This window comes from Acinonyx jubatus, chromosome D4, assembly GCF_027475565.1.
Source record: "Acinonyx jubatus isolate Ajub_Pintada_27869175 chromosome D4, VMU_Ajub_asm_v1.0, whole genome shotgun sequence".
Lineage (NCBI taxonomy): Eukaryota > Metazoa > Chordata > Mammalia > Carnivora > Felidae > Acinonyx > Acinonyx jubatus.
This window is the reverse complement of record NC_069391.1, coordinates 58,350,140-58,369,650: the sequence shown is the minus strand read 5'-3', so window position 1 is coordinate 58,369,650 and position 19,511 is coordinate 58,350,140. Positions and strand designations below refer to the sequence as shown.

The following is a 19,511-nucleotide window of genomic DNA, read 5'->3' as shown; positions in this document are numbered from 1 at the left end:
AACAAGGAGGTCCCTTGCTCCCTTTCTTTAGTCATTATTCTATCTATCTCTATCTCTATCTCTATATATTTCTATATCTATATCTATATCTATATCTATATCTATATCTATATAGTTCTATTTCTATATCTATCTATATCTATCTATATATTTGTGTGAAGGAGAGAAAGCATAAGCAGGGGAAGGACAGAGGAAGAAAGAGAGAATCTTAAGTAGGCCCCATGCCCAGCACAGAGCCCCACTAAGGGCTCAATCTCAGGACTGTGAGATCCTGACCTGAACTGAAATCAAAGTCAGATGCTTAACCAACCGAACCACCCAGGCACCCCTAGTCATTGTATTTCTAGTCCACTCCACTGAGACTCTCTACTAATAGGTATATAGTCCAGGCTGTATTTTGCCCATCTCTTCTGGTAGTGGCTGACCTGGTTATTAAAATATTTAAAAACTTAGATACAACTGGTAAACAGGCACTGACTCAAATCCCCCTTCTTCCCACTGCCCTTACAGTCTTGGCCTATCCTTCAGAAGCCCCCACAACCTAGCAACTAAAGGGTTAATGCTAGTACAGTGGGGGAGCCTCTTGTCCCTTGTTCCACTGAGTGGACTTATGTTTGGTTTATACCAGCACCATATTAATTTTCATTCTCAAGTATAAACTGAATCTATTACAAAGATTAGCACTTGAGGCAGGAATCTTAAAATAGTTAATGTCTCTCTTGAATGATAGATTGTTACTTTGCCCCCCGATGTCCTCAATTAGCCAACATGCTCTAGTCTTTCTAGACTTTCAGAGACTCCTTCCTTTCCTTCTCTCACCTGGTGTTGTACATTTGTTCATGATAAACTCCCAATCTAGCCTGCTTTACTGGATTTCCGTGGATGTATCACCATACATCTCAGATAATGGATTTGCCTTCTGAACTGAACTTTGTTATAGTATCTAGAGAAAGAAGTCTTTACAAAATATCTACTCTATTTCTGTAGATAATCTGACCTCCAGATCTTAGCCTGACCAGATCAAGCCTTTCGTCTCTCCCTGTGTCTATGCCACACACCAAAACTTCAATTTAGTTTTTCCACTGAAAATTTCATATCTTATTGACACTACTCACATACTGGTAGTATTAAAGGTCTATGGTAAATGAGAAAACCTTAATGTTTTATATAAAATTTCAAGTCCAGGGAATTAAAGAACATTTACTTAATAACATACAATAAAATTTTGAGAGTAAGAGACCATTCTGTGCTTCAGGAAAATATAAGGGCTTGAAGTTACTGTCCTTCAAGACATGCTTCAATTTCATCTTGACTATGACATTATTTTAATCTTTATTTCTTTTCAAAAATTTTTTAATCTTTATTTCTGGGAGACAGAGATAGAGTGCAAGTGGGGAGGGGCAGAGAGAAAGGAAGGCACAGAATCTGAAGCAGGCTCCAGGCTCTGCGCTGTCAGCACAGAGCCTGACGCTGGGTTCGAATTCACAAACTGAGATCATGACCTGAGCCGAAGTTGGACGCTTAACTGACTGAGCCAGGCGCTCCTTTAATCTTTATTTCTTTCCTTGATCTCCCCCCAGGGCTTCAGACATATATGCCACCTGCTTCCTGACTGCTTACCTGTCTGGATTTCCAGCTAATATCTCTTCACCTTCTCTATCAGCCAATGTATGTATTCAATAAGATTCATAAGATTTCAAAACTCAACACTTTAAAAACAATCCGGTTAGGGGCCCCTGGCTGGGTCTGTTGGTTAAGCATCTAACTCTTGATTTCAGCTCAGGTCATGATCTCACATGGGGCTCTTTCCTGGGCAAAGAACTGCTTTGGAGTCTCTCTCTGTCCCTCCCCCACTCATGTTCATGCTCTCTCTCTCTCCCTCCCTCTCTCAAAATAAATAAATAAACATTAAAATGAATGAATAAATAAATAGGGGCATCTGGGTGACTCCGTTGATTGAGCTCCCAAATTCAGCTTAGGTCATGATCTCATGGTTCATGAGTTCGAACCCTGCATCAGGCTCTGTGCTGACAGCTCAGAGCCTGGAGCCTGCTTCAGATTCTGTGTTTCCCTCTCTCTCTGCCCCTCCCCCACTTGTGCATGTGCGCTCTCTCTCTCTCTCTCTCTCTCTCTCAAAAATAAACATTAAAAAATTTTTTAAAAGATGAAAGAATAAATAAATAAAACAATCCAGTTATAAAATGGGCAAGCAACATGAACAGACATTTCATCAAAGATACAGATGCCACATGAGCACATGAAAATATGTTCAAAATCATTAGCCATTAGCAAAATTACAATTAAAACTATAATGTGATATCATTAACACCTATCAGAATTATAAACACCTATCAGCATAACATAATCATAGGACTAATACATATGCTGTTCATTAGATGCAAGCAAGAGGATCTGTCCACACTCAAGGTATGAGCATCAAGAGGCAGGATCATGGGAGCCACATTAGAATGTGTTCACAATGTTTGTTATATAAAATGTAGAACACATATCAGAGTTTCAATAAAAAACAAAAGTCACACTTATATCTAGGTATACTACATAGAGATAACCACTGTTAATGATGTTGAATTTTTTTTACAGTCTTGTATGTACTCTTCTTGAAGCCTATCCCCTAACAAAAAGATATATAGATCTTAAATATATACCTTCAAGAACAAATTGGGTGGATTTTACTTTCTAATTTCAAATCTGAACCTTTACTACTACTTTCAGTGTTTTATTCCTATTCTTGACCTCTTTCCACCATCCTGTCTTTATATTTGACTTTATATTTGACTTTATATATTGATCAGTTCATCCTCACCGTTCAAGATACTTGAAGTGTCAACCCCTCCAGGAAGCCAACTTAATTGAAATGCTTTTCTATATGGCCCTTTATTGGAACCTCTCCATTGTACTGTTACCACATTGTTTTAAAATGATGTTCACATGTATCCTCCCTTCTAGATTATAATTCCCTTATACAGCAGAATACACATCTCTTTCTTCTTTGCACCTTTAGCATCTAGTCCAGTATATATAATACATAATAATTTCTCAGTAAGGAAGTTGAACTGAGATACTGAACTAAAAACCAAGTATGGGTATGCTATGAAGATATAGTTTTGCTAAGCCATCTATATTTTACTATGTGTTTTTCCATCCTTGAGTACACTAACAAAACCTAAAATTAAATTAAAGAGATTCAAAACACTCTTACACAACATAAAAACCCTCTTATCACATGCAACTCTTTAAAAAAGGAAGCAAATAGAAAAAAAATCAAGAAATTTGCAACAACTCTTCCTTCACTAGAAAGAGTACCCACCCAAAGATGAAGACAAATATTATTGCACATGCTTACATAGCCTGAAATTTAAAAATGTTATTAGAGTAATTCCTCTTGCATTCACAATATGATTGAGACGATGATTAAGAAGTTTCATGCAAAACCCATCTCATTATAAAAATGGGAAGGGCTAGAATAGCATTTAGTTATGTGACAGGTGGAAGAGTTTCTATGGACAATTTTATCATTTTAATACCCGCACAACCCCTGTGATAATTATTAGTAAATTCATTTTGAATTCATTTGAAGTAAGTTGTCCAGGATTCCACAACTAGTTAGTGAGAGAACCACACTTAAAACTGGAAGGCTCAGTTTCAAAGCCACAGTCTTCCTATTTCTTTACACTATGAGAACACCAGGAAATACCATAGTTTTCAGTTCATTACTAGAAACGTTGTTCCCTAGAAAAAGAGGGAAAAGAGTAGTAAAGACTAACAGCAGGCTTGAGTTTGAGGCTACATATCTATGGGAAACCATGATTATTTGCATTGTGTTGTGTTTGATTTCGCTCCCTGCCAAATGTCATGCCAAAGCCTTGACACAACAGAGATTTGTGCCTGCAGCCATTCATTCTGTCTGGCAGAGCACATCAGCTGGCATATTTTACATGGATATTCTGAAATCACACCAGTCTCTGAATAGGTACTGAAAGTGACTAAGAGAAAAAACTATATGAAAAATAGAGTCAGGAGTCATACTCCAAACAAAACAAAACAAAACAAAAAACTAGAAGCATGTTTCAATTTTTAAAAATCAATTATTCATATATTGAATATTATTTATGTGGATATGCTTTTAGACGTTTATTTTTCATAGAGAACTAATATGCCAGAACACATACAGTATGTTTTGGGCCAAATGTAAAATATAAACATGAGTATATAAGTGTATTTCCCCAAGTATTATGCTTGCATAAAATAGGATATCAATTGTTATTGAGATATATATCTACATTTTTCTTATAACCACAAACCTACTTTCCACTTTCCTTTAAATATAAAATGAATTTTTCACACAAAAATAATAAAAGAACTGCTTCACCCATTTCATTGTGGGGTGGAAGGATGCAAAATAGGGTAAACGATCTAGAGAATTTTAGAGAAACTACAAGCAGACATCTGTAACTCCATTCATTATTTAAATACCTCCAAAGAAATGGCAAACTTTCTTTCAGTACCTTATCCTAGAACTCAAATTCCATATGTGCTACTTTAAGCAATTTTTTTCTTGCTACTTCCTCCAGAGAAGGAATGGCTTTAATAGCTCCTGTAGGTGGGATCCATTTCCAGCTCCTTCTTCTTTCTCCATTACTATCCCTAAGAATCTTAGTTCCTTTTGTCTTTACTCCTGGAGTTCCCACTATGTACTTTTTATTCATTGTATAATTTTTCTTTTTGGCTCCCTCTCAGGATTCAAGGTTATTACAATTCATGATATTTATAATGTTCTTTTCCACATTTTTTTACAATAATATTCCATTTGAAATTAAAGGCATCCTGTATTGGCCTTATACTCTCCTCCTTAGCTTTCCTGTAGTGCATTTATATAATTCTTACTGAGCTTTATGTATCTTGCTGTTTGCATCTTCTTCTCAAATCCACTTGTAATTTCACTATCTGGTCCCCCCAAATCCTAGGCACTAAAGTAGATCTTGACTGATATAATTCACTTTCATATATTCTATCTTCAATAACTGAATCATCAGGGTCATTAAAGACTAGTTTACACAACTTCCATTAAACTTTGAATAGTATCATTCTTTTACTGTCGAGGGCATTAGTTATAACTATTCTTTGATTGTGTGTTATATGGATTAAGACTTTCATTGCTCAGGAAATGATATGTGTTTAATAATCAGATTTTTGATTCTGAGGTTTTCTCACTAGTATCATGTTTTATCAGCTTAGTTTATCATGACATGAACACGTACTATAATTGAATATATCTAAACACATGACAGTAATATAATTACTATAACTTTTTTACTATTAAAACATTTTTTATTTATATACTTTACTTGTGGAGAATATTTGAAATATACTTTAAATGTGCATACCTTTGTCCAAGGCACATCCTGCTGTGGTCTCAGGACAGGAACCTATTGTAAAAAATATATATATATAATGTTTTCATTAATACACTTAGTATAACAGATTGAGAAATGCCAAAACATAAAATTAAAACAAGAACATGTTTTAATGCTCAACCATTGCTCAATATTAGTATCTATCTATTAACTTCCAAAAATACTTTTGTATTTATTTTTTTGCTTTAGTTCATTAAGGAAAAAAGAATAAGGTATAAATATTCTAATATACTTCTCAATCTGAATCTCTAAATGAACTTTATTCCTTTATATCTTAAAAAAAAGCATTTTTTTCCTAGAAAGAAACATAGAGGTAGATTCAGTTCCTGATACACAACAGTCAATTTCAGGCAAAAACTCAGATAACACTTATCAAAACTGCTAAATGAATTATTATGTTCTTAATAGGAAGATGAGGAAGTAGGTTAAATGGGTTTTATGATAATAAAAATCTTATAATATTTGTTCATCAAAAAGTGGCAATGGAACATCAATTAAGTTAAGAGAATCATTTTCACAGTAATAATAATGTTTTAAATTTTCAGGCAATGAAACTAGAATGTATGTTCAGATAATAGATTTAAATATGTTCAAATGAACTTGGGTACTTCAGAAATCAAAAGAGGAAACAGAATCACATATTGCTGCATAAAAGACCCATATTTCCATGATTTCTTTCAATTTTATTATTCTATTAGAGGCAGCGTCCTATTTGCAAATATGTGGATACCCATCCACATAAAATCACAGATCCAAATGTAAGAATTATCATTGCAAATGTGACAACGCTGATTACAAGAACTTCAATTAAATGTAATATCAAAGAACCACTTACTTTGTCCATATTTTTTGACATTCTATCTACTTGAAATTTCCAGATGTGAGGGGGGTAGAAATCAGAAGGCATGAACTTCCTTGTGATCTCCACCAGTATGTTGTAATAAAAGTTTTACCATGAATAAATAAATAAATAAATAAATAAATAAATAAATAAATAAATAAAATATATAGCATGTATAATGTAAAAGTACGTTTTTCTTCCATATTTAAAGTTCACAAACTCAAAGAATCTTAACTCTAGAAGACACCTGAGTAAACTCAATTCAAACTGTGAATTAAAGGATTCCAATGTTATATGGAAGTGTCACACAAGTCCCTGGATAATCCAAGGGAATCAATCCTTTGGGTCACGCATAATTTTCCCTCAGCCAGTATTCAAGTACAGCGGATGTGGACACAAATGCAGACACATGCGTGCACACACGCGTGTGTGCACACACACACACACACACACACATATTTAGGTTATTTTCTTTGTTCTATGGCCAAACCTAGAAGATCACATTTCTTAGATTTGAACCTTAGCTCCTGAATTGCTAGCTATACTGGACAATTTACAAAACCATTTCTGAGCCTAAGTTTGTTTTACATAGAGCGAAGTTGTTGCAAAGATTATATGAGCTAATACAAATAAATTGCTTAGAACTCTTCTAGGACATAGTAAGTAGCCAATAATTGTTGGCTATTAAAAACTACAAGACATTTGAAAAGTAAAAATTCTTCAAAAACCCTTTAAAATTACTAAATAATTTGGACATTTAAAAACTATTTCAAATGATATTTCTAGTCTACTAATCATCTCTTGAGTATGAAAATCTCCATTTGTATTTCTTATATTTGAATATAATTATAATTATATTTTCATATTATAATTGTGAGAAATAATTTATAAATGTAACTATGGATGACAAACTTCATTCATGAAAGAATCACTAAAGAAATCAAAGTAAAAGTGGCATTTTTTTTCAATGAGGCATTTTAAATGGTTATTTAACATCTGGAATTCTATGTTCTGTATTTTACTCTTGGTCTGGAATGACTAGAAGAACAGAAAATCTTAAATGACAGGGAGGCACTTAACGTTTTCCATAGGTCAGGCAAGAATCCAATTGTCTAATATCCATGAGAGCAAAAGTATGTGACAAAGAGACACTACAAAACTGGATTGCCAGTGTTATTGCCAGGCTATAATAAATTTATCATAGAAAGACCTGGTATCAATAAGGAAGAGTTAGACTGACAAAGCAAACAGATAATCTTTAGTTACTTTGCAAGCAAAAAGTGAAACAAAATAAATTAGTTACAGAGAGAGAGGCAAACCATCAGAGACTCTTAAATAAAGAGAACAAACTGAGAGTTGATGGGTGTGGAGAGTTGGGGGCACGATGGACATTGAGAAGGATTGTTGGGATGAGCACTGGGTGTTGTATGTAAGTAACGAATCATGGGAATCTACTCCCAAAGCACACTGTATACCCTGTATGTTAGCTAACTTGACAGTAAACTATATAAATCAATTGATTGATTATAAAATATATGAAGATTGGGTTAACTAAGTACAGGGTAGAATTGGAAGGGGGAAAATGACTTGATAAGAGAAAATGCACAACAACAACAACAACAACAACAACAAAAAACAAAGGGAAGAAAAAAAAAAGGAATAAAACAATACCCTGGATAAGGAAAGCACTAAATGCCAAACCTGAAAGGTACACAACATATTTTATAAAGTATGTTTTGATCAGAATCTCTTTTTACAGATCTGGTGGTGGAACTCAAGGAGGGTTGGAGACTAATTCACATCATTTTAATGTTTTAACTCAGGGATATTTTTTTAATTTTATTTTTAAGGAATCTCTATACCTAATGTGGGGCTCAAACCTACAACCCTGAGATCAAGAGTCACATGCTCCACTGACTGAGCCAGTCAGGGGCCCTAGGGATTTTCTACCAAGGCTAATTTCCTAACCCCCATTCTTGTGACAGGGGACATATAACACAGCTGAGGGTAGCATGCTACTAGTTGCTACTGGCATCTAGTGGGTAGAGGCCATAGACACTGCTAAACATCCTTTAATTCACAGGACAGCCCATCACAAAAAAGATTCATGCAGCCCAAATATCAATCATGTGCTAATGTTGAGAAACTCTGTCTGTCTTAGCAGAGGAGGTGGAGCTGCCTCTTACCTCAGCGCTTCGCAAACCTTTCCAAATCATGAGATCAGATCATTTACATAGAGTGACTCTTCCAGGAAAAAGAGAACTGACTTGGTCAAGGTTCTTGAGAAAGGATATTTTAGTTGAAATTAATCTATTTAAACATTGCCCATCTAGCAGTTAATGTAGCCATGTATTAAACACAGGTTGATCAGATGCTAGTCATCAAGATTTTTACACTACATCAATGTGAACTCTATACATAATGGTATTCCCACTGCTTTTCTCAAATGTTTTGCAACATCAGAAAATATCCTAGTAAATTATCTGATTTTATTCTTTAAAAAAAACTAAATTCAAAGTTAGATATTATCCCATTTGAAATAATTCAGTTTAAGTGTCAGGTTATTTACCTTATATTATTAGAAATTTAATAATTCATCATAATTCAATAGCTAACTAAAATTAGTTTTATTTTTTTATTTTTATTTTTTTACTGTTTATTTTTGAGAGGGAGAAAAAGAGACAAAGCGTGAGTGGGGTAGGTGGGGCAGAGAGACAGGGAGACACAGAATTTGAAGCCAGCTCCAGGCTTTGAGCTGTCAGCACAGAGCCCGATGTGGGGCTCAAACACATGAACCATGAGATCATGACCTGAGCCAAAGTAAGACGATTAACCAACTGAGCCACCCAAGAGCCCCTAAAATCATTTTTAAAGAAAATGAGGTGTTCAATATTATTTTATTTTTACTAACAACTATTTTAAGTGAAACTAAGTTACATTTCTATTTATTATTAACATAAAGATACAATATACATGGCAACATGAAAGAAAACTAATTTTTGACAACAGGTAAATTGTCACTAATATAACTAAAATGTAATTTTGCATTATTATTGTTTTGCTCATTTCAGAATACCTCATTACTATCATGTTTCTTAGAATATTTAACCTGTAAAGTATGATGTTTCCTTGATATTAATTTAGTGGGATTCACAACCTAAAAAACATGCCATGTTTTAGTTGGTAAATTTCCTTCAAGGATATCTGCAAAGGCCAAAAATTTCGGAGAAGAGAATCCTTAAAACCTTTCATCAAATACAGATGAATTTCTACAGCTAAAACCAACATATTGAGAAAACACGAAGGAAAAGAATAGGAGAGTTTCATTTGTGTTGTTATTATTGTGATTCAAAAGAAAGGCCCATCCAGATGGATTTAACAGACCTATTCAGAACATTCCACCCTAAAACATCAGAATATGCATTCTTTTCAGGTACACATGGAACATTCTCCAGAACAGATCACATATTAGGCCACAAAACAAGTCTCAACAAAATAAAAAAAAAAAAAATCTAAGTCATACCATGTATCTTGTCTGACCACAACACTATGAAGTAGAAATCAATCACAAGAAAATATCTGGAAAGAGCAAAAATACACAGAGGTTACATAACCTGCTACTAGACTATAAATGAGTCAACCAAGGAATCAAAGAAGAAATAAAAAACTTACATGGAAAAAAATGAAAATGGAAACAAAATGGTCTAAAATCTTTGGACTGTAATAAAAGTGGTCCTAAAAAGGAAGATTATGGTAGTACAGGCCTACCCAAAGAAGAAAGAAAAATCTCAAATCATCTTACACCTAAAGGAGCTAGAAAAAGAACCAAAAATATTATACCTAGAAAAAGGAGGGAAATAATAAAGATTAGAGCAGAAATAAGTGATATAAGAATTAAACAACAACAAAACAAAACAAAACAAACCAGATCAGTGAAACCAAGACCTTGTTTTTTAAAAAGATCAACAAAATTCATAAACCTCTAGCCTACCTCATCAGGAAAAAAGAGAGAGAGAGAGGTGATCACCAAATAAACAAAATCACTAATGAAAGAAGAAATAAGCAACACCACAGTAATGCAAAAAATTGTAACAGAATATTATGAAAACCTTTATGCCAACAAACTGGACAGCTTAGAAGAAATGTATAAATTCTTAGGAACATATAATATACCAAAACTAAAACAGGAAGAAATAGAAAACTTGAACCAACCAATAATCAACAATGAAGTTGAATCTATAATCAAAAACTCAAGAAAAAACAAAAATCCAGGACCAGACAACTTCACAGAGGAATTCTACCACACATTTAAAGAAGAGATAAAGCCTATTCTTCTCAAACTATTCCAAAAATTAAAACAGGAAGAAAAACTTTCACATTCACTCTGATACCAAAACCAGATAAAGATACCACAAAAGAAGAGAACTACAGGCCAATCTCTTTCATGAATATAGATGTAAAAATTCTCAACAAAATATTAGCAAACAGAATCCAACAGTACATTAAAGGTATCAGAAGCCACAATCAAGTGGGAGTTATTCTGTGATACAAGGGCAGTTCGATATTTGCAAAACAACCAACATGATACATCACATAAATGAAAGAGAGTATTAAAACCATATGATCATTTCAATAGATTCAGAAAAAGCTTTTGACAAAGTACAACATCTATTCATGATAAAAAAAAAAAAACACACCTTTGCAAAGTAGAGGTAACATATCATAACATGATAGAGGCCTAACGTGAAAAACTCACAGCCAACATCATACTCAATGGTGAAAAACTGAGAGTTTTTTCCCTAAGGTCAGGAACAAGACAAGGATGTCCATTGTCATCACTTTTATTCTACATAGTACTGGAAGTCCTAGCCACAGAAATCAGACAAGAGAAAGGAATAAAAGGCATCCAAATTGGAAAGAAGTAAAACTTCCACTATCTGCAAATGATATGATGGTATATATACAAATTCCTAAAGACTCTACGAAAAACTACTAGAACTGATAAATGAATTCAGTAAGGTTGCAGGATACAAAATCAATGTACAGACATCCATTGCATTTCTATACATGAACAATGAAGCAACAGAAGGAGAAATTGAGAAAATAATCCCATTGCAATTGCAGCATAATACCTTACCTAGGAACAAACTTAACCAAAGAGGTGAAATACCTACTCTCTGAAAACTATAAGACACTCAGAGAAGAAATTTAAGGCAATAAAAAGTAATGGAAAGACATTCCATGCTCATGGATTGGAAGAACATATTTTGTTCTAATGTCTATAGTACGCAAAGCATTGTACAGATTTAATGCAATCCCTATCAAAGTACCAACAGAACTTATCACTGAACTAGAATAAACAATCCTAAAATTTGTATGGAAACACAAAAGTCCTTGAAGGGCAAAAGCAATCTTTAAAATGAAAAACAGGGGCGCCTTGGTGGTTCAGTTGGTTAAGCGTCCGACTTCAGCTTAGGTCATGATCTCAAGGTTCGTGGGTTCAAGCCCCTCATAGGGCTCTGTGCTGACAGCTGGGAGCCTGGAGGTGCTTCAGATTCTGTGTCTCCCTCCCTCTCTGCCCCTCTCCACTTGTCCTCTGTCTCTGTCTCTCAAAAATAAATAAATTTAAAAAATAAATAAATAAAAATAAAAAAATCAAAAATCAAAATCAAAATCAAAATCAAAATAAATAAATCCCCAAAACGAAAAGGTCCATATTTAGAGGAAACTTACAATGGTCATACATGCATAGCTATGCAATGCCATGTACCTAGTATTCTTCCTGTGTTTTGAGCAAAATAAGAGGTGTTCTTGCAAAAGGAGATTTACGTCAACAACTACTTCACCAGAGCAGGGTCACTATTTTATTCTAAAGTAAATCATCACACAATGACTAATGCCCTTCATGCCCAATATGAATGCTCTAAAATTGGACAGAGTTTCTGTTATTTCTCTCTTTATTAACTATTAGAATCCAATAAATTTTTTCATACAATATATAATTTCCAGATATATACGAAGTCTGTAAAATGGCTTACCTTTTCAGCCTATCTTGGAAGAAATTTCACTTCAGTTGTATGTCCTTACTGATACATGATACGATTTCATGAACAAGTTCAATAGATATGCTATATTCCAATGAAAGATGCTATATATGGTATGCAAACTGAACTTAAGAGACCAAATTAAGCTACTACTAAATCAAATGTCTTTGTATCTGCTTGTTATCAAACCAAATGTGCTTGTGGACATAATGCAAATTCAGAATGATCCCTGTGTGTAGCATATTTTTCTCTCATAAAAGATGGTAATGATGCCATAATAATTAGTGAATAAGTGGGTAACCCTCAAGAATAGTGTACTGTGTATAATATTTTATATGAGCAAAGCAGAAATTTTAATATATTTGTGGTATTGGCTGAATTGTGTCCCCTCAAAATTCTTATGTGGAAATCCTAGTCTCCATTACTTCTGAATGTGATTTATATTTAGAGAGCATGTCTTTAAAAAGGTAACTAGCTTAAAATGAACTCATTAAGATGGGCCCTAATCCGTTGTGACTGGTGTCCTTTTAAGAATAGATTAAGACATACAGCCATTCAGAGGAAAACCACATTAAGACTCAGAGATAAAATCCAAGGAAAAAAGCCCTCAGAGGAAAGTAACCCTGTAGACACCTTGATCTTGAACATCCAGTTCCCAGAATCATGAGGAAAACAAAACAAAACAAAATTCTGTTGTATAAGTTCCCAGTCTATGGTTCTCTGTTATGACAGCCCTAAAATATTAATAGAATTTGTAATTTCCAAAGTTAGAGTATAGCTCTACACAAACATGTGACAAGAGATAAATTTTAGCCTCAGTGCTTCTCCCATTTCTCATGCAATAATTGTCTTTCTCTTTCATGGGCTTCTTGCATAAGTAATACTTTTTTGGTGTTCAAGGACTCAAGAGGTTGTCTATCAGTGAACACAACTCTTTCTTGCTCTTTAAATGCATTCTCAAAGCGATCCTCTCCTGACCTAAAGAAACAGTCTATCACAAAGACTAATTACTGAGAACAGCTTAGCCTGTATCTATATTTGCAAAAAGTAAATAATACCTTTTTTTATAAAGTAAGCCTTTTGTGTTATTTTGCTTTGTTAGTAATGAGCAGGTGTGATGAAATTGCCATCTTCATTCATTGCTAGTGGTTGTATAAATTGGAAAGCAATTTGCCAGCATGTATCAAAGTCTTAAAAATATTTGCTCCTTTTCACCCAGTTATTTCTCTTCTTGGAATCTCTCAAAAGGACTTATCAACAGACGCTGGCAAAAATTTATGAATTGATAATCCACTTCACCACTATTTATACTAACCCTTCTACATCCAAAAAGGAAGCAAGTTAATATTTTCTAATACATTAGAGAAATTGAGTGTCTTCCCCAGATAAGGAATTATTGTGCTTTTATCTACTTTTTTACCATGTTTTCAAAGACAACTTAATGGCATGAGATTACAAAGTGAGTTTTATAATTTTAGGTGATCAGGTCAGGACACAATAGTATTTCATTGTGTAAAACTACATTAACTTTCCCCCAAATCAGGGATTCCGTTTACTCTGCCAACCTTCTCTCCCCCTCCCTAAAAAAAAAAAAAAAAAAAAAAAAAAAAAAAAAAAAAGTCTCCTTTATAAATTAATAAAACACTTAGAATTCCAAGAAGCAGATATGAGTCACTAGGGTATTTCAGCAGAATCCCCCCATCATCTCAGGAGAGCAGGGAAAAACAGGTTACCAGCTATAATCTGTTCATACAACCTGGTACTGCTTCAATATTCAAGTGACCTGCCTCCTCTTCTGTCTCCGAAATAACTGAAACTTACGACATCCAATCACAACTTTCTTTTCTTATTCTAGGATCAAGAAGTAGTCTTCCTTTGCTCCCTAACAGAAGTATAAGAAAATATCTCATGACATAAGACACAGAAATTTAAAGTAATGTTTTCAATATTTTTGAGAGAAAGAGAGAGAGAGCAGACCGAGTCGGGGAGGGGCAGAGAGAGGGAGACACAGAATCTGAAGAAGGCTCTAGACTCTGAGCTGTCAGCACAGAGCCCAAGGTGGGGCTCCAACTCATGAACCACGAGATCATGACCTGGGCCAAAGTCAGATGCTTAACCACCTGAGCCACCCAGCCACTCCAAGACATTAAAATAAATAAATAAATAATAAAATAAAATAATAAAATAAAATGAATAAAATAAAATAAAATAAAATAAAATAAAATAAAATAAAATAAAAATAAATAAATAAGTCCTCCACACTTTATTCCATACCTTTGTTATAATGTACCTACACTGTTTTATTCAAACAGTCTAAACCTTGTTGTATCATTATTGCCAAGTGATAGCTTAGTCAATTTATATTTTCAGAAATGTAGAAAGGATTGTAAATGGCACATGGCTATAAATACCAATTCATCCTGTTGAGGCAAGATTATCACCAGGGTACCTGGAACATTCCACCACTCAATTATTTATATAAACTGTGAACAGACATGTGTAGAGCCCTTTTCATGTAGTATGTACATAGAAAAAATTGAAAAACTATATATATGAAAATGCTCTTGGTGGTTATCTCTGAGTGGCAATTTTCTTCTATATATTTTTCCGTACTGATTTTTTTTCCTACTATGACAATGCATCTCCTCTACAAACAGAATCAATGTGTCATTCCAGAGAAGCACTGTGTTAATCTTCTATTCTACTTACTCTGCAAACGAGAGAAATGGGCTGGACTCACCCCAGTAACTAGGCAAATACTGCACATATGCAATATGGCCCCCTTTCCCTGGGCCATAGTGCTCTGAATATCACGTGTTGCCAATACTTAGGGGCCAGGCCACAGTACCCCCCACAGCTAGATACCTTGAATTGTCAAAAGCTGCTTAGCCCTCTGTGATCACTCAAACATTGAAGGCTGACTTTCATTTCACCTTCCCAGAGAACTATGTATATAAAATTCTATTTCCAAAATTTAGAATCTACGGACCTGGGAGAATAATGATACATATATGTATTTCAGGAAATTAACCCCCTTTAAGAATTACTTCACTTTTTAAACAATAGTATATTGGCCAAAGTGCAAATTATTTTTGATGCAGTGGCTATAGTGATATCTTGGGATGAGGGTTGCAGGATTCAGGCACTACTTTTATCATTTATTAACCTGTGTTCTTGGGCAAATCAAATCCTCATTGGGGCTGATGATCATCTGAACAAGCTCCATGAATAATATCAATTTTAAAAGCCAACTAAGGCTACCCACTTGAAAGAAGTGGTCTATGTCCATATGAATAACTAGTTCTATTTTGGCACTGAAATACTCAGTTTGAAGGAGCCAGTAACAAGTTGGGTGCCACATTACACTTTTAAAAATGTGACTTAGGCACTCTTACCGAGGTTTTGAGGGGGATTATTTTAAAATAAATAAATAAAGTTTCTAGTGTGTTATACCCTTAACAGTTTGAGTTTATGAACATGTTGTGAGTCTGGCAATACTGAAGAAGGGTTAATCATAATATTCTTTCCCTATCTTATTCATGACAGCACTTCATAAATGCCCACTTTTCAAAAACTCAGAACCTAAAGCAACAGAAAACAAATAGAATTAATGTGCAGTGAGAGAGCACTGCCATTACACTGGTTTGGCACATCATTATGCAGAACATAGCATTAGCACCTTGCAAGGAGGGAGGTCGGAGGAAGCGGGTCCCTCATTATTTTTGAGAGCAGGACTTGAGCACCAGTTTTAAGATTTGAATGTTCCATTATCATCAGTCTATAACTGGCATTTATGGATCTGTCACCCACTGGATCATCAGTTAATTACATTAGTAATCAGATCTCATTTTCCTTTGTCTTTTTAATTTTAACCACAGAGTTTTGTCCATGAAGGTCACTTGTTTTATGGTACTGCTAATACAGACACATTATCATTAATACTTTAGTTAAAATATTTCTATAAAGCTGAAGAGTTGGTTCCTTGTGAATTTTAATCCATGTTTTTTGAGAAAGAGCAGATCAGGGTCCTAAATTCCAGTGTTGTCAAAAACTCTCTGGCTTTGGGCAAGTCATTTAATGTGTTTGACCTCATTTTCTTCTTTGTAGAATGCAGTAATTAGGTTTGCAATCTAGGGATCCACTCATTTTTGAGTATTTATAGTTCTATACCTAAACTGTCTTTTAGGAAGAAGAGTGGTAGATGGGAAATTTATGTAGCATCCAGAAGCTGTAATTTATTAATCTTCTTATCTAAGTGATTTTATCCTCATCCCATCCATCTTCCATTACAGTATGGGCTATCATACAAAGAGGAAATTCTGTTTATGTCCCTTCCCCACTAACATCCTAAAAGATATTCCCCATCACCGCAGACAATATATAAACTTCTTGGTTTGGCATTTCATGAAGTAGTTCCTGTCTTTCTCAGCAGTCTCTTCTCCCACCACTAACTCTTATCATCCTTCTGCTCCTGGGAAAACACAGACAAACAAACACCTGCTGCTCCCTGAGTATACCATGTTCTCTTTCACTTCTGTGCTTTTCATATTCCATCTCTTGTTCTTCAAATACTCTTATCTTATTTCTCCTCCTGGCTACACCCATACCTCAGGCTAAATCCTTCAGCGCTCAGATTTTCCCAATCCACCTTTCCATCCTTCTTCTGGGCTTAGTTGTTTGTCCCTAAAATGTATAGGTCTCATATGTCTTACATTCCTGTATCATAACCCTGTTGTTGCTCTCAAGGTGTATCTGTTTCAAAACACCTGTCAGTTCCCAAATAGAAAGGACTTATTCTCTCTCTCTCTCTCTCTCTCTCTCTCTCTCTCTCTCTCTCTCTCACACACACACACACACACACACACACATCTAACACAATGCCTGGCACATAGTAGTCACTCAGTAAACATTTATTAAATGAATGGACAGAAATTAACCACATGTTTCATAGAATAATTTATTATTTGTTGCTATTTTTGCAATATAAAAAGTTATACAAAATATAGTCTACTCCCTGTTACCTTACAATAGAAAATTGAACATGCTGGTCTTATAGCCTAATCAGCCATAACATATTAGAGATGGTGACTTTCACTAGACTTTTCCTTATCTTTACTTACTTTTTTCAAAACTTTAATTTGAAAAAAAAAGATCAATATAACCTCGTAAAGCACCATTTATATATCCTCTTTCCAACAACCACTCACTTCCACTTCATAGCACACCAGACAGCACAGCTTATTTCTTAACTAGATAATAGCCAGCTAATTTTACACATACATTTTCCAAATAGTCAGTACATACTTTGTCCTATCCTCTGAGTTGAAAGGCATAAATTCGGAGAATCAATTTTCTAGTCATCTTCTAAAAATACTTTTTAAATTGAGCATCCATGTGAGTATAGTCTGGGCACCACTGAGTAGTTTTATAAATATGTACCCTGCCATATACACGCTCACATTTTGAAACAGACATACTATTGTGGCTATTGTGTGCTATATTAAGAGCCCTGGAACTGAACTTAGGAAAACTAGATATACTCATCTCTGGGTTTCATGTCATCTATAAAATGATACGATCAAAATGGATTTTTTTAAAATTTAGAATTCTTATTTGGGAGGAGAAAAATCTGATGAATTTCTGGTACAACTTTTGTCTAATATATCCCCACACACATACAAACATACTCATTTGTATACACACACACACAGTGCTAGTGGTATAGTTGTCAAAGAATAAGTATGTCTCCCATAGATAAATATATAATTTTAGAAACCTGTCAATATTTCACAGTAACTTTAAAGGAAGGTCTCACTCTTCTTTGTAATATGTGTTGTAAAATAAAATGCACAAATTGTACAAATATACAAAGAGAATTAGAGCTCTATCTGGAGACAAAAAAAAAAAAAAAAGCACTCTTCAAACTATTAGCCAAAGGGGTTTTAAAGGGGCCATTGTCTAAAATAGCATCTGTGTAATAGAAAGAAGATGCTAGAAAAGCTTGGATAAAGAAAATATGCCAAGGGCAGGAGTAAGGACTAGATGGGATTCATCAGTAAAACGCAATGGTGAGATTGGAAGAAGATTAAATCAATTAGATAAAAACTAACCATTATTAAAGTAGTTGCCTAGTTGAAGTTTTACATGAGGCTCCCCTGGCTGTCAAGAGACATGTAACATACCCAATAACACAGCAAGTCTAAAGCACCAAACATTCCCCTTAAAGCACAGTATGTATGTGTTTAACAAGTATTAATTTCCTTTCACTGAGCTAGGTTAAAAGTTCCCAAGTTGAAGTTCAACTTTAATGAACTTTTATAATTTTTCAAAGGATTAGTCTCTCTTTCCAATAAATTTTTACCATTCCCTTTTGCTAAGATGCTACTTCCCCTCATTAGACCTTAGCTAACTTCTATTCTTTGTCAGATCTCAACTCAGATACCTTTCTCCCGAAGTATTCCTGACACCAATGGTTGCTTGGATTCTTTCTGTAGAAATTTTCATAATATCCTGCACCTCCCCATCACAGTGCCTGTGTATGTGTGTGTGTGTGTGTGTGTGTGTGTGTGTGTGTGTGAACAGTAACAGTAAACTCAAGCTGCATGTCATAAGATGTACTATATTTCATATATCTTACGGCCATCATTAAAGTTATAATTTAAAAGGATGATAACATTTTCTAAAACTTCCTAACCCCTTCAGGCCACTGCTGTAATAGTTCAGACTGATAGTCCATTGATTGAAGGAACACATTTGCATCTTTCAAAGATTATTGAAAAATACGGATCTTCCAAAATTGAGGTAAGTTACAAATTTATTAATTGAAGGTAATGGAAACCATGTTTTCTAAACATTTCATTTAAGAGATGTAGAAGCTGGACTAAGGAAATTTGAGGAACTTGCTCAGGCTTACACAGGTAATGAGTAGCAAAAATAAAACCAGACCCCTCAGCTCAGAACTGCTTGCCTGATGCACCTTGCCTTTCAGGAATAACTGCAATAAGCAAAAATAGGTCTAAGTTATTCATGTGTACAAAAAAAAAAAAAAAGGACACAGAAGATCACTTCGGGAATTTTACCTCCTTAATTGCACTATTCTATCAGGGCTTCTTAGTTATTACCATAAAACTCCATTGTGTAACAAATAATTCTCAATTTGAAATCAAAATGCTTTATTGAACACTCAGAAAT

General features: G+C 34.4%; 1 protein-coding gene across 42 annotated transcripts in view; it reads right to left on the bottom strand.

Moving 5' to 3' along the window:
* The window catches only part of PTPRD (protein tyrosine phosphatase receptor type D), a 2,170,985-nt gene that overhangs the window by 1,351,615 nt on the left and 799,859 nt on the right, over positions 1–19,511 (bottom strand). For all 42 annotated transcript variants that reach the window (XM_053204229.1, XM_053204230.1, XM_053204243.1 and 39 more), the window contains one exon: positions 5,406–5,447. The gene's annotated coding sequence lies outside the window, so the exon portion shown is untranslated. The remainder of the gene's footprint in view (positions 1–5,405; positions 5,448–19,511) is intronic.